The following is a 12,619-nucleotide window of genomic DNA, read 5'->3' on the forward strand; positions in this document are numbered from 1 at the left end:
AACTACAGAGTAGTTTTTGTAATCATCAGTTGGAATGTTCATGGCAGGGAGGAGCCAAATGGAGCTGGTCTCCCTGCAGCACTGATGGAGAGGACCCTGCTCCCCATTCCTCCATCTGCTTCATCCAAGTGGAATTGCTGTTGTGGAAGGGAGAAGAGCTGGTGTTAGACCTGTACAATTTGTGACCCGCTAAGCCAAGCAGCTATCCTGTGTCATCCTCACAACAACCCTGCATGATAGGCACATGTCTAAGGCCACCTACTGAGCTCTAGGGTTGAACAGGGATTTGAGAGGGTAGGGGCCATAACTTGATGGTAGAGTCCACGCTTGGCATGAAGGTCACAGGCTCAATCCTTGGCATCTGCAGTTTAAAAAGGTTAGATAGAAGGTGACAGCAAGGAGCTGTGCTGCAGACCCTGGACCCTACTAATCAAAGTCAGCAACATGGCAGGAATGGAGGACCTTTTTCAGGATGGGGGCCACATCTCCTTCTGGGTAACCTTCCGAGGGCCACATGCCGGTGATAGGCAGGGACAAGGAAAAAATATGCAGAGCAACAAATGTACATTTTTATATTTAGACAGGAGGCTACTTTCTACACATACACCCCCCTCTCTATCCTCCATCCAGACAAGCAAGAGATATGATCGGAGTTCAAAGACACATCCCGGTCAAGCAAAGAAACTTCAGGAGGGTGAGAAGCAGGGCTGGTAAGGAGCGTGGGGAGAGTCCCTAAGGCCAGAAAGAGAGGCTCGGAGGGCTGTATTTGGCCCTGGGCCTGAGGTTCCTCACCCCTGCAATACTGGGCTAGACAAGCAATTAGTCTGACCTGGCAAGTGTCCTATGGAACTTGGGTCTCCCAAGTCCAGCATGCCAAGTTTCAACTGCACATCTTTAATACGGCATCCTGGCTGGAGTGCTAGATTTAGACTTGGCTTCCAACCCCACTTACCCATGAAGTTCCATTGGCAGCCTCATCTCACTCATCTCAGCCTTGCCTACTTCACAGGGCAGTTGCGGGGACAAAGGTTTGGGACACGCATGTCGCCCTGAGCTCCTAAGAGGAAAGGTGGGATGAAAATGCAATCCATCCATCAAACGCAGCTTTTGAAAAATAAGAATCTGGTCGTTCCCTTTTCTTTCTCCTCCTCAGGGTTCTTTAGCCTGCTGACCCATTTCCTGATCCCAGCCTTGGGCATCGAACAGCACTTCAATCCGATCCTCCTGGAGGGGGGAACACAGCAATCTGCAGCTGGAGACCACACTGTGATGGGGCTGTCAGTTCTCCCAGACCAGGGAGCAGCAGCCACCCCTGTGAGAAATCCCTTCCCAGGCCCATCCATCTGTCTGAACTCAACCATAATCTGAACTCTTCAGCTGGATATTCACATGGACACACCTTGGTATAAGAGCACAGCTGAGATATATATATACATATAATTTGAGTGTGTGGCTTTTTTTCTACCTCCTGCTGGAATAAGCTATGTTTTCCCCCCTCCTAGTGTGTATTCCAGGGATGGGGAACCTGTAGCCCTCCAGATATTCCTGGACTACAACTCTCATCATCCCTGACCATTGGCCATGCTTGCTGGCGCTGATGGGATTAGGAGTCCAACATCATCTGGAGGGCCAGAGGTTCCCCATCCTTGCAGTAGAGCTTCAGCATGTCTGGCTGGATACAGGTGATAATTTTGTGTTTCAAGGAGCTGGAAGTAGAAAGGAAGAAGCACAATTTCCTACGGTGCGCGCATTCGTCCTCCAATAATCTCTGGCCAAACAAGTTTTGCAAGCTTTTAATTGAACTTCAACAACCAACAGGACCTGTCTGACTAGAAATGACAGAGGGACAAGGAAACAAGGGTGTATGCACTATGGGCAATAATGCTTTTATAAAAACCACCTTCAACTCTCTTAAAAAACTGGCTCCAGCTCTTGCCTGCCCAGTGTCACCCTTAGCTGCTGAGGGAGAGCACTTAGCAACAGCCTAGTGACCAACAGCTCATCAAGCTGGAGGAAGAAGCATGATTGTCTGAGGTGATGAGCCCAATCTGACTTGTCTTTACCTAGCTTGCTCTTCTCCACTCTGGCCGATAACCGGGAGAATGGCTGCTGCATTGAGCAGCTTGACTACAAGGCTTCCTTTATAGGATGGAACCTTGGACAAATGCCCCATCTTGTCCAATGGTCACTGCCCTGTGGCTTTCTATGTACACATACAGCTTTTCCACCAACAACCTGATATTCAACATAGACCCTTCCCTCTGGAGGTTTTGATTTTAGAAATAACTCATTGCAAGCAACTGAATTATAGCTTGCTGGACGTGGTAATTAACAACAGGATTTGTTTTCCGTTACATTGACACTTTACTCGGCCTTACTAAATGCGATCGCCAGCGCTCTATATTCCTCACTGGAGGTTGGCACCCACTTCTGTGCAACCAGGCAGGTCCACTTGTGGGATGCCACCTGTTTTTTGTGCAGGAAATTAAGGTCAAGCTCATTTCCTTACCACAGCTGTTTTAATTTTTTTATTATTATATATTGTAGAATTTAAAAGTTCTCCACCCCCCCTGCTCCTCCTGTATTTTAAAGGAAATGGTTTCCGAAGTTTGATATGTATATATATGTATAAAAATCCCAATGCTTGCAATTAATTTGTGTCATGTTTTCAATGTCTGGTCTGTGGTGGTTCTCTCTCTCTCCCTCCCTCTCCCTCATACGCACACACACCAGTTCCCCCCTCTTTTTAGGTTACTAAAAAATATTAATGGAGTCAACCCAAGAGAACTGGGATAGGGAACCTGTAGCTCTCTAGATGTTATTGGACTACAACTCCCGTCATCTCTGACCTTTGGCTATGCTCAGTGGGGCTGATGGGTGTTGGGAGTCCAACAACATCTGGAGGATTAGAACTCCCTCAACTCTGATCTGTTTAAATAAACTAGTTCAACCTGTCATGGCTTCCCCAAAGGATGGTGGGGATTGACATTTTGTGAAGGTGTAGAGAATTCTTTGTTCAATACCACATCTTCTCTACTAGAGAGCCAGTGTAATGTAATGGTTAGGGTGCTGGGCTATGACCTGGGAGACCAGGGTTCAAACCTCCACTCAGCTATGAAGCTCACTGGGTGACCCTGGGTTAGTCACTGCTGTATGGGCAAATGAACCTGCAAGACATCCAGATGTACCAAGGAGGTTTAAAGTGGCATGCCCCATTCCCCCTGTCCCATATTCTTGTCTCACACCCCTGTTCTTCCTGATCTTTAGGGTTGTTTTTCGCTTTCTCAGGCTGCTTGCATGGTACGGTAGTCTAAAAAGCTCTGTTTAGGACAGCAAGCTCAATTTTCAGGCTTTCCCACTCTGCATATGTTGACAAAAAGCTGGGAAGAGGCCTTTACTCTGACTATGCTGAAAACAAAAGCTGGGAAAAGGCTGTTTAATTAGCTAAAACAGACAGTGGATGAGCTCATCACATATGCTGACAGGGGCTGAGAATGAGCTTCACAGCAGTATTCTCAGCCCTGATTAGCACAAATCCAAGGACACTGACTCATAAACAAAGGGCAGAGGTGTGAGATTCAAGTAAACGCCACTGGGAAAGATAAAAATCTCACAGATATAAGTGCTACCTGTGCCCCCTCCCAGAGGGTCTTTTTGGTATAAATAAAGGGCCCTAGATCTGGGAAGATAAGCCTCAACACCGGCCTGATGAAAAGCATGGCACGGTGTAAATCCAAAATGTTGTATGCTTTTGTATTAAGTTATTTATGGCAAGTGGGTTTTATTAGAATGATTAAGGTAAGTGGTGAGTGTTGGGAGGGGGGAATGAGTGAGACAGCATGTTGGTGCAAGCTGGTTTGTGATTGGTTGAGGGAACGGGGATTGAGAGTTTTGTACAGTATTTGAATGTCTCGCAATTGAAGTGGAGATAGGGATTTGACTTGGAAAGAAGAGGGTGGGAAGAATGGTTGTAGTGTGGGTAGTTAGGCAGGATGTTACTATTGGTGTTGATAGAGCAATTTAATGAGTGTACTTCATCCAGAAGTAAGGAACGTTTATTTGTAACCACACGCTTAAGAACCTGAGCACAAAGTATTCTTATTCATATTCAAATCTGTTATTTAATAAATTACTTTGGTTCAAAACAGCTTGGTTATTTGGCCAGCTTCATATAAGGATTGATATAAATATAAACAAGAGTTGTGAAAATGTATCAAATGGTGGCAGTGAAATTACCTCAGTATGTTGTAGCTGGTGAAGGACGCAAACCCATTGTTGTTGTTATACTCCTTTAAGTCAATTACGACTTATAGCAACCCTATGAATCTTTTTTGGATATATTTATAGTGTTTTCATGGTAGGAAGTATTCAGAGGTGGTTTAGCATTGCCTCCCTGTAAGCCTACGGTGCCTGGTGGTCTCCCATCCAAGTACTAACCTGGCCTGACCCTGCTTAGCTTCCAAGATCAGACAAGATCAGGCGTGGTCAGGGTAGTATGGCCATAGGCAAGCAAACCCATAGCTGTGGTCTTAAGAAAGGATACACAGAGGCACAGTGGAGTGAGGCTTGCCTGTCAACCTGGTGGATATGGCAAGGGCTGAGGAAATAAAGCAGCATTGCTATATAAAAGTGTATTTGGGGAGAAATAATGTGCCCCCCTCATTTGCTACTACAGAAAAGGAGGAGGTGGACTGGTGGGTGAACAGAGAGGTGAAGGTGCAACACAGGCAGCCTGTGGCCTGGGGGCCACATATGGCCCACAGACCTAATTTCATAGATAGAACAAAGAGAGAGAGAAAGGGGAGTAGAAAGAGAGAAAAAGCACCTAGGAATCTAGGCAGTTGCCTTATACCACACCATACATTTAAAGCACATGGCTTCCCCCATAGGACTCTGGGAATTGTGATATATTAAGGGTTAGGGTTAGGGTTGTAGCTCTGTGAGGGTAAACTGCAGTTCCCTGATATAAATAGATAGATATATAGATAGATAAGATTTATTGCGGTCATAGACCAAAAGCATAAAATATACCAGCATACAAATATTAGTTTCAACATAAATAATTTAAAACAATTTAAACCATCTTAAAAAATTAGAATTTTGTTATATTATCACATTCAGATAGTCAGAGTTTTCCTACATTGAATAGCTATAGCGCAAAATTTAGCAATTTTCTCCGTTACAGTAATAAATTGGTCGGCCAATAGAAATTCCACATAGAATGATTCACTTCTACCGGGTAGTGAATCTAAAATGGGAGTAATTAGCTTATATCTAAGGTCACAGTAAAAGGGGCAATGTAATAGCACATGCATAACTGTTGCCACTTCGTCATTACCACATGGGCATTTTCTGTCATTATATGGCACTTTTTAAAATCTGCCCTCTAGTAGCGCCGATGGTAGGACATTAAGTCTTGCCAGTGTGAATGCTCTGCGCCATTTGGGTAAAGTGAGATTCGATAGATATGCCATAAGTGCCAAGGGTTTAGAGTTATACCTATGCTTCCTAACTAGCATCAGATGTTGTTGGTAATCAATGTCTCTAACTCTCTGTAGGATATTTACCTTGGCCTTTGTGTAGCCCATATCTAAAATTGTTGAAATAGAAAAACCTAAGGTTGATATTTTATCTAATAGCATCTTTTTCCATGTGGACTGGAAGTTATCTCTTAGAGTATGAGGAGCCAGTCCTACCGGATTAAATATTAATTTTAACCAAAAGGTAATTCTGTAGCACCAGATACGGGATTCAATAGATGGCAATCCTGATTCTAATCTTAGAATAAAATTTGGGACACAAGGGGGGACTGCTAAGATAGATCTGAGAAAAGAGTTTTATACTGCCTCAAGAGATGTAAATTTCAAACATGTATTGGCTTGTGTACCATATATCAGCTGTGGTATTACTTTTGCCTCAAACACTTTAATGACTGCAGGTATAATCTGACCCCCTTTGTTATAAAAGAAGGTTAATGGGGCTTTCAGGGTTCTTTTCGCGTTTAAGATTGCCATTTTCGTGTGTAATTGCCAGGAATTAGTTGATTGAAAAGTTATCCCCAAGTATTTGAAAGCTACTACTTGCTCTAATAGAAATCCATTCAAGCGCCAAAGATGTTTCGGGCTTCTTTTATTTTTTCCAAAAATCATAACTTTTGTTTTATCATTGTTTATTATAAGGTGCTCCTTTGAGCAAAATCCCGCTAAAGCAGATAATAGAAGCTTTAGGCCTATAGGAGTTCTCGAGATTAATACTAGATCATCTGCATATAATAGTATATACCTTGGGGTTTCCAATAACCTTGGAGGGTGGGAAAGAATTGATGCTAAGCTATTGACTACTTCATTTATATAGATGTTAAATAAAAGCGGGGCCAATATACAACCTTGTTTTACTCCTTTATGCATGGGTATAGGATTTGTTAAGTGGCCTTTGTTATTACATCTGACCCGAAGGTAAGTATTCTCATATAACCCCCGTATTAATAGCAGCAAACGGGCATCTATATTAGTATTGTCTAATTTTTCCCAGAGTTTAGCTCTGGATATTGAGTTGAAGGCTGTCTTCAGATCGATAAAGGCAGTGTATAGAGAACTCCTGGTTTTCCCAGTATATTTCTCTACCAGATGTTGTAGGACCAAAGCATGGTCAATGGTTGAACGACTCACCCGGAAGCCTGCTTGTTCATGGGCCAGAGTATATTCAGTTTCAATCCATGTATTTAGTTTACTATGTAGGTGGGCAGCATATAATTTGCTAATTATATTTAATAGGCTTATAGGTCTAAAATTGGCTGGATCAGACATTGATCCTTTTTTATATATTGGCACTATTATGGCCATACCCCAATCACTAGGTATTTGCATAGTGTGGTCAATATAAGAGAATAGAATCGCAAGTATTGGAGCCCACCATACTGCGTTAGTTTTAAAAATTTCCGCTGGGATGATATCTGGTCCTGGGGCTTTATTTGATTTCAAATTGGTTATCAGTTCTAAAATTTCATTTACAGTTACGGGTTCCCATTCGGGTATGCATATCTTATTTCTATTAGGCCAAGGATGGTATTCTAAATCATTCTTATATAAGTTTGCAAAATGGTTTTCCCATACTTGTGGAGGGATGTAACAGTCTAGGTTGTTATATGTTTTTGGCCAATTATTTGCTATTAGTTTCCAAAACAATGTTGGATTTTTTAGTTTGGATGCATAAGTAAGGCGCTGCCATATTTCTTTGGGCCCTAGTTTCTTTTTCCTATTAACTAACTGTTTGTACTGTCTCTTTGCTTTGCAATATACCTGCATTGAAACTTGTGACCTATTTTGCTTATATGTTTTAAAGGTAGTTATTAGGTATTTTTTCTTTTCCACACAGTCATGGTCAAACCATGGTTTAGAATTCTGTGTCTGATTTTTTGATTTATTTTTTATATTTAACGTCAAGATCACTTGAAGCTTCTTTATTATCTGTTGGAATTGTGGATAAGGGTCGTTTGTTTGATTGTTTAAAAGTATAAGTTCCTTTAGAGCAAGGCTATCAGGGGCATTTAATCTTTCTATGGCCTCCTTTTCTAACTTGGGTATCCACTTAAGCCTACTCGGGCAAATTTCACATTCTGCAATAGAAAATGTTTGAGGTTCAGTACATATTTGACCTTCTCCACAGGTCAGCAATATATTTACAGGTGAATGGTCACTTTCAGGTCAATCTATGATCACAAAGCTACTAATTGATTGATAAAGTTCTTGAGAAACAATGCCTAAATCTATTATGGACGCTCCTCTAGTTGAGAAGTATGTATATTCCCCTTCTAAATCTCCTAATGTACGTCCATTGAAAAGGGTTAGATTTAGTTTAAGTATCATCTGCATTAAGCGGAGGCCTATATAGTTAATGCCTCTGTCTTTTGCTTGTCTTGTGGGTATGAGAGTTGGGCCAACCAGAGAAGGGACTGTCATTTGATATTTAGTAAACAGAGCTTCATCCGTAGGACCCACTCTGGCATTAAAATCTCCAGCTATTATTAATAATGCATCTGGGTATCGTAAGGTTAGATTGACTATATATCCCTCCAGCTTGACAATTTTATTAGTGCCTGATTTTTTATCTCTGCTTGGGGGAAGATACACATTGAGTAATATCACAGGGTGCCACGGGAGTTTTAAAATTACAGCAATAGCCAGTTCTGGTAAAGGTTCACACCTAATAATAGGAACATTAATTACAGTTGATATAAACGTACATAAACCACCTTTTGGGCGGCCTCCCCTGAGACTGGGGATAGCTTCTAATTGGTATGCCGAGTATCCATCAAACCCCATCTCACCCACTACCCAGGTTTCTTGTAGGAGTAATACATCAAATTGCTCCAGAAATTTCGTACACGATGTATCAGTAGCTTTGTTAACCCATCCAGCAATATTCCATGATAAGATCTTTAGGTTGGTGAGTTTTGGCTTTTCATTTTGTCATGTGCTACTTTGATCGAGGAGGGTTAACTCCGCACTTACATTCTCTGTCAATCTGAGAATATTATTTTGTCTCAGTATAGTTGGCTTACTCAATTGTAGTTCTAATTCTCTAGCCCCTGTTGGAATTTGTATGACTGTATGTTGTGAGTGTGTGTGTATTTTTATTTTATTTTATTTTTATTTTATTTTATTATGTGCCTGGGCGGGAGGATAGGGTATTGGGAGGGGGGACCAGAGGGGGCCCCTGTTAGCGTAGTGACGGGTAATGGGAGGTATGGCGTTGTGAGGAGGACACGCCGGTTGAGGGGAACTCGGCACAGACAATTGGTGGCTGTACCCTGTTCCGGTCCTCCCCACATCCACAGGATTGCTGGTAGTTCTATCAGCCAACTCTCGGATCTCCAGTTGCTGCTGCTTAATGCCAGATCGGTAAATAATAAAGCTTCCCTCATCCATGATTTAATTGTGGATGAGGCGGCCGATCTGGCGTTTATTACTGAGACATGGGTGAGCGATCTGGGAGGCATTAATCTCTCCCAGCTGTGCCCACCTGGGTACTCGGTTCAGCATCTGGGTAGATCCGAGGGTCGGGGAGGGGGAATCGCTGTGGTCTATAGAAGTTCCATCCCTCTCATTAGGCACCCTATCCAGGTAGCTAATGGTCTGGAGTGTCTCCATATTATGTTGGGCCAGCGAGACAGACTGGGAATACTGTTGGTGTACCGTCCACCCTGCTGCCCAACAGCCTCCCTAACTGAGCTGACGGAGGTGGTCTCGGGTTTGGTGTTGCGATCCCCCAAATTTATGGTATTGGGGGATCTCAACATTCATGCCGAGACCGCTTTGCCTGGGGCGGCTCAGGACTTCATGGCCTCCATGACAGCCATGGGGCTGTCTCAATTTGTTACTGGCCCTACGCATATTTCGGGGCACACTCTAGACTTAATTTTTGCTACTGGAGCAGGGGATGGTGATCTGGGAGTGAGGGATTTTACATCTATTCCTCTGTCATGGACAGATCATCGCCTATTGAGGTGTAGGCTCACAATGTTTTCTCCCCTCTGCAAGGGTGGAGGACCTATTAAGATGGTCTGCCCCCGGAGACTAATGAATCCTGAAGGTTTTCAGAAGGCTCTGGGGAGTTTTCCGGCTGATAAAACTGACGCTCCTGTTGAAACCCTGGTCAATCTGTGGAATACGGAAATGACCCGGGCAGTTGACACGATCGCCCCGGTGCGCCCTCTCCTCTGCAGAGCTCAATTGGCTCCGTGGTTTACCCCGGAGCTAAGAGTGATGAAGCAAGAAAGGAGACGGCTTGAGTGCAAATGGAGACGAACTCCCGACGGCTGTGGTCTTGCACTTGTGAAGATCTCTACCAAGCTCTATGTGAAGGCGGTGAGGGCAGCGAAGAAGCAGTACTTTGCTGCCTCCATTCAGTCATCTTCTAACCGCCCAGCGGAACTTTATAAGGTTGTTTGGGGACTTTTACACTCTGGTCCTCAGAACGCAATAATACCATCAATAGCCCGCTGTAATGAGTTTGCAAGACACTTCCAAGATAAGATCGCAAATATCCGCCGGGACCTTGACTCCAATATTGTAGCAGTTGAGCCTAATGAGGTGTCCGGAGCACAGTCCTGTCCTGTTTTATTGGATGAATTTCAGTTGGTTCAGCTCGAGGACGTGGACAAGTTGCTTGGACAGGTGCGGGCGACCACTTCTGCTCTGGATCCTTGCCCCTCATGGCTAATAAAAGTGGAACAGCCGGATGGGCCAAGGAGGTGATCAATGCCTCTTTACGAGAGGGAGTGGTACCACCCTGCCTGAAACAGGCAGTGGTGAGACCGCTCCTAAAGAAAACCTCCTTGGACCCTGAAAATCTTGACAACTATAGACCGGTAGCAAATGTTCCGTTCCTGGGCAAGGTTTTAGAGCGTGTGGTCGCTCACCAGCTCCAGGCTCTCTTGGATGAAACTGCTTATCTGGATCCATGTCAATCGGGCTTTCGGCCGGGGTTTGGTACAGAAACAGCCTTGGTCGCCCTGTATGATGACCTCTGTCGGGAGAAAGACAGAGGGAGTGTAACTCTGTTGGTTCTCCTTGATCTCTCAGCGGCTTTTGATACCATCGACCATGGTATCCTTCTGGGACGTCTTGCGGACTTAGGAGTTGGAGGCACTGCTTGGCGGTGGCTGTGCTCCTACCTCAAGAATCGTCTCCAGAAGCTGGTGCTTGGGGAGCATTACTCGAGTCCCTGGATACTCCAATATGGGGTCCCACAGGGTTCAGTTCTGTCCCCCATGCTCTTTAATATCTATATGAAGCCGCTGGGCGAGGTCATTAGGAGATTTGGAGTGCGTTTCCAGCAATATGCTGATGATACGCAGCTCTACTTCTCCTTTTCATCTTCTTCAGGTGAGGCTGTTAATGTACTAAACCACTGCCTGGCCGCGATAATGGACTGGATGAGAGCTAATAAACTGAGACTCAATCCTGACAAGACTGAGATGCTGTTGGTGGGAGGGCTCTCTGCCCAGATGGTTGATGCCCGACTTGCCCTAGATGGGGTTACACTCCCCCTAAAGGAGCAGGTCCGTAGTTTGGGGGTCTTATTAGATCCGCTCCTGTCACTGGAGGCTCAAGTAGCCTCGGTGGCACGGAATGCGTTCTACCAGCTTCGGCTGGTAGCCCAACTACGACCCTATCTGGATAGGGAGAACCTTGCCACAGTTATCCATGCTCTGGTAACCTCTAGATTGGACTACTGTAATGCACTCTACATAGGGTTACCTCTGAAGACGGTTCGGAAACTTCAGCTGGTGCAGAATGCTGCGGCCAGAGTTCTTACTGGGACAAAAAAAATTGATCATATAACACCTGTCCTGGCCCAGCTGCACTGGCTACCAATATGTTTCCGGGCCAGATTCAAAGTGTTGGTTCTTACCTATAAAGCCCTTAATGGCATCGGACCGCAATACCTGGTGGAACGCCTCTCCCGCTATGTACCTACCCGGTCGCTGCGCTCGACGTCGAAGGCCCTTCTCCGTGTCCCAATGCATAGGGAGGCACGGAGAATGATAACTAGAGCTAGGGCCTTCTCAGTGGTGGCCCCCGAACTATGGAACGCCCTCCCTGATGAGATACGCCTGGCGCCTTCTTTGCTATCTTTTCGGCGCCAGGTAAAGACCTATCTCTTCGCCCAGGCATTTTAAAAATTTTAAAATTTGAATTTAAAATTGAAAATTTTTAATTATGTTTTATTGTGTTTTTGTATTTTAACCTGTTTTATTATGCTGTGCACTGCCCTGGGAGCTTATTGCTATAGGGCGGTCTAAAAATGTAATAAAATAAATAAAATAATAAATAAATAAATTTGAGGGATATCTTTCTCAGTTTTAGTGTCCTGTTTGGTCCCTGTGAACTCAGGTATCACATAATTTATACTTTTCTTGTTTCTAGGGGTATCTACATTCTGGGTTTCATCATTATGTTCCATTTATTTTAATGCTATCGTTAATTTTTCAAGCTTAGTCCAAATTTCTGTCTTTGCCTCGAGGGGTAAGGTGGCAAAGGTATCTAATAAAGTTAGCTCTTCAGGTAAGAATTGATTTGAATCACTGTTAGTCTCCTCTTTTATATCCGGCATGATCGACTTTACATCCCACACTTCTTCTTTAGGTAGAAGTGGAAATTTGTTAATATTAGAAGAAGGTGCCATTAATCTTTGTGGGGGGGCTAAATCTTCAAAAACTCTTACAATATGTATATTGTGCATTGATAGCAGTTCTCTCTTACCATAGAATGAACTTGTTTTGTCTTTCGACAGAAATGTTACAATAGCTCTTGCATTAATATAATTATAAAAGAGATAACTAATGTTTACGATATCTTTCATCAAAATAAGTCCAGGGGATGATTCATTCACAATCTTTATTAGATGTTCCTTTCTTTCTTTCTGCATTAAATATCCTTTCGGTTTTGGAAAATTTATTATAGCCAACTTTTTGTCACTTAAAATTAAATCCCATGACCCATCGTTATGAATTAAGTGAGAAGATTTAATATTGTCTATATTCCTTGTTATCTGTTCATGTGTAGTCTCATCTTGAGTTTGCAATATAGGAGTAAAGTTGTCTGACTTATCTTCC

This window comes from Rhineura floridana, chromosome 15, assembly GCF_030035675.1.
Source record: "Rhineura floridana isolate rRhiFlo1 chromosome 15, rRhiFlo1.hap2, whole genome shotgun sequence".
In the NCBI taxonomy this organism is placed as follows: Eukaryota; Metazoa; Chordata; class Lepidosauria; order Squamata; family Rhineuridae; genus Rhineura; species Rhineura floridana.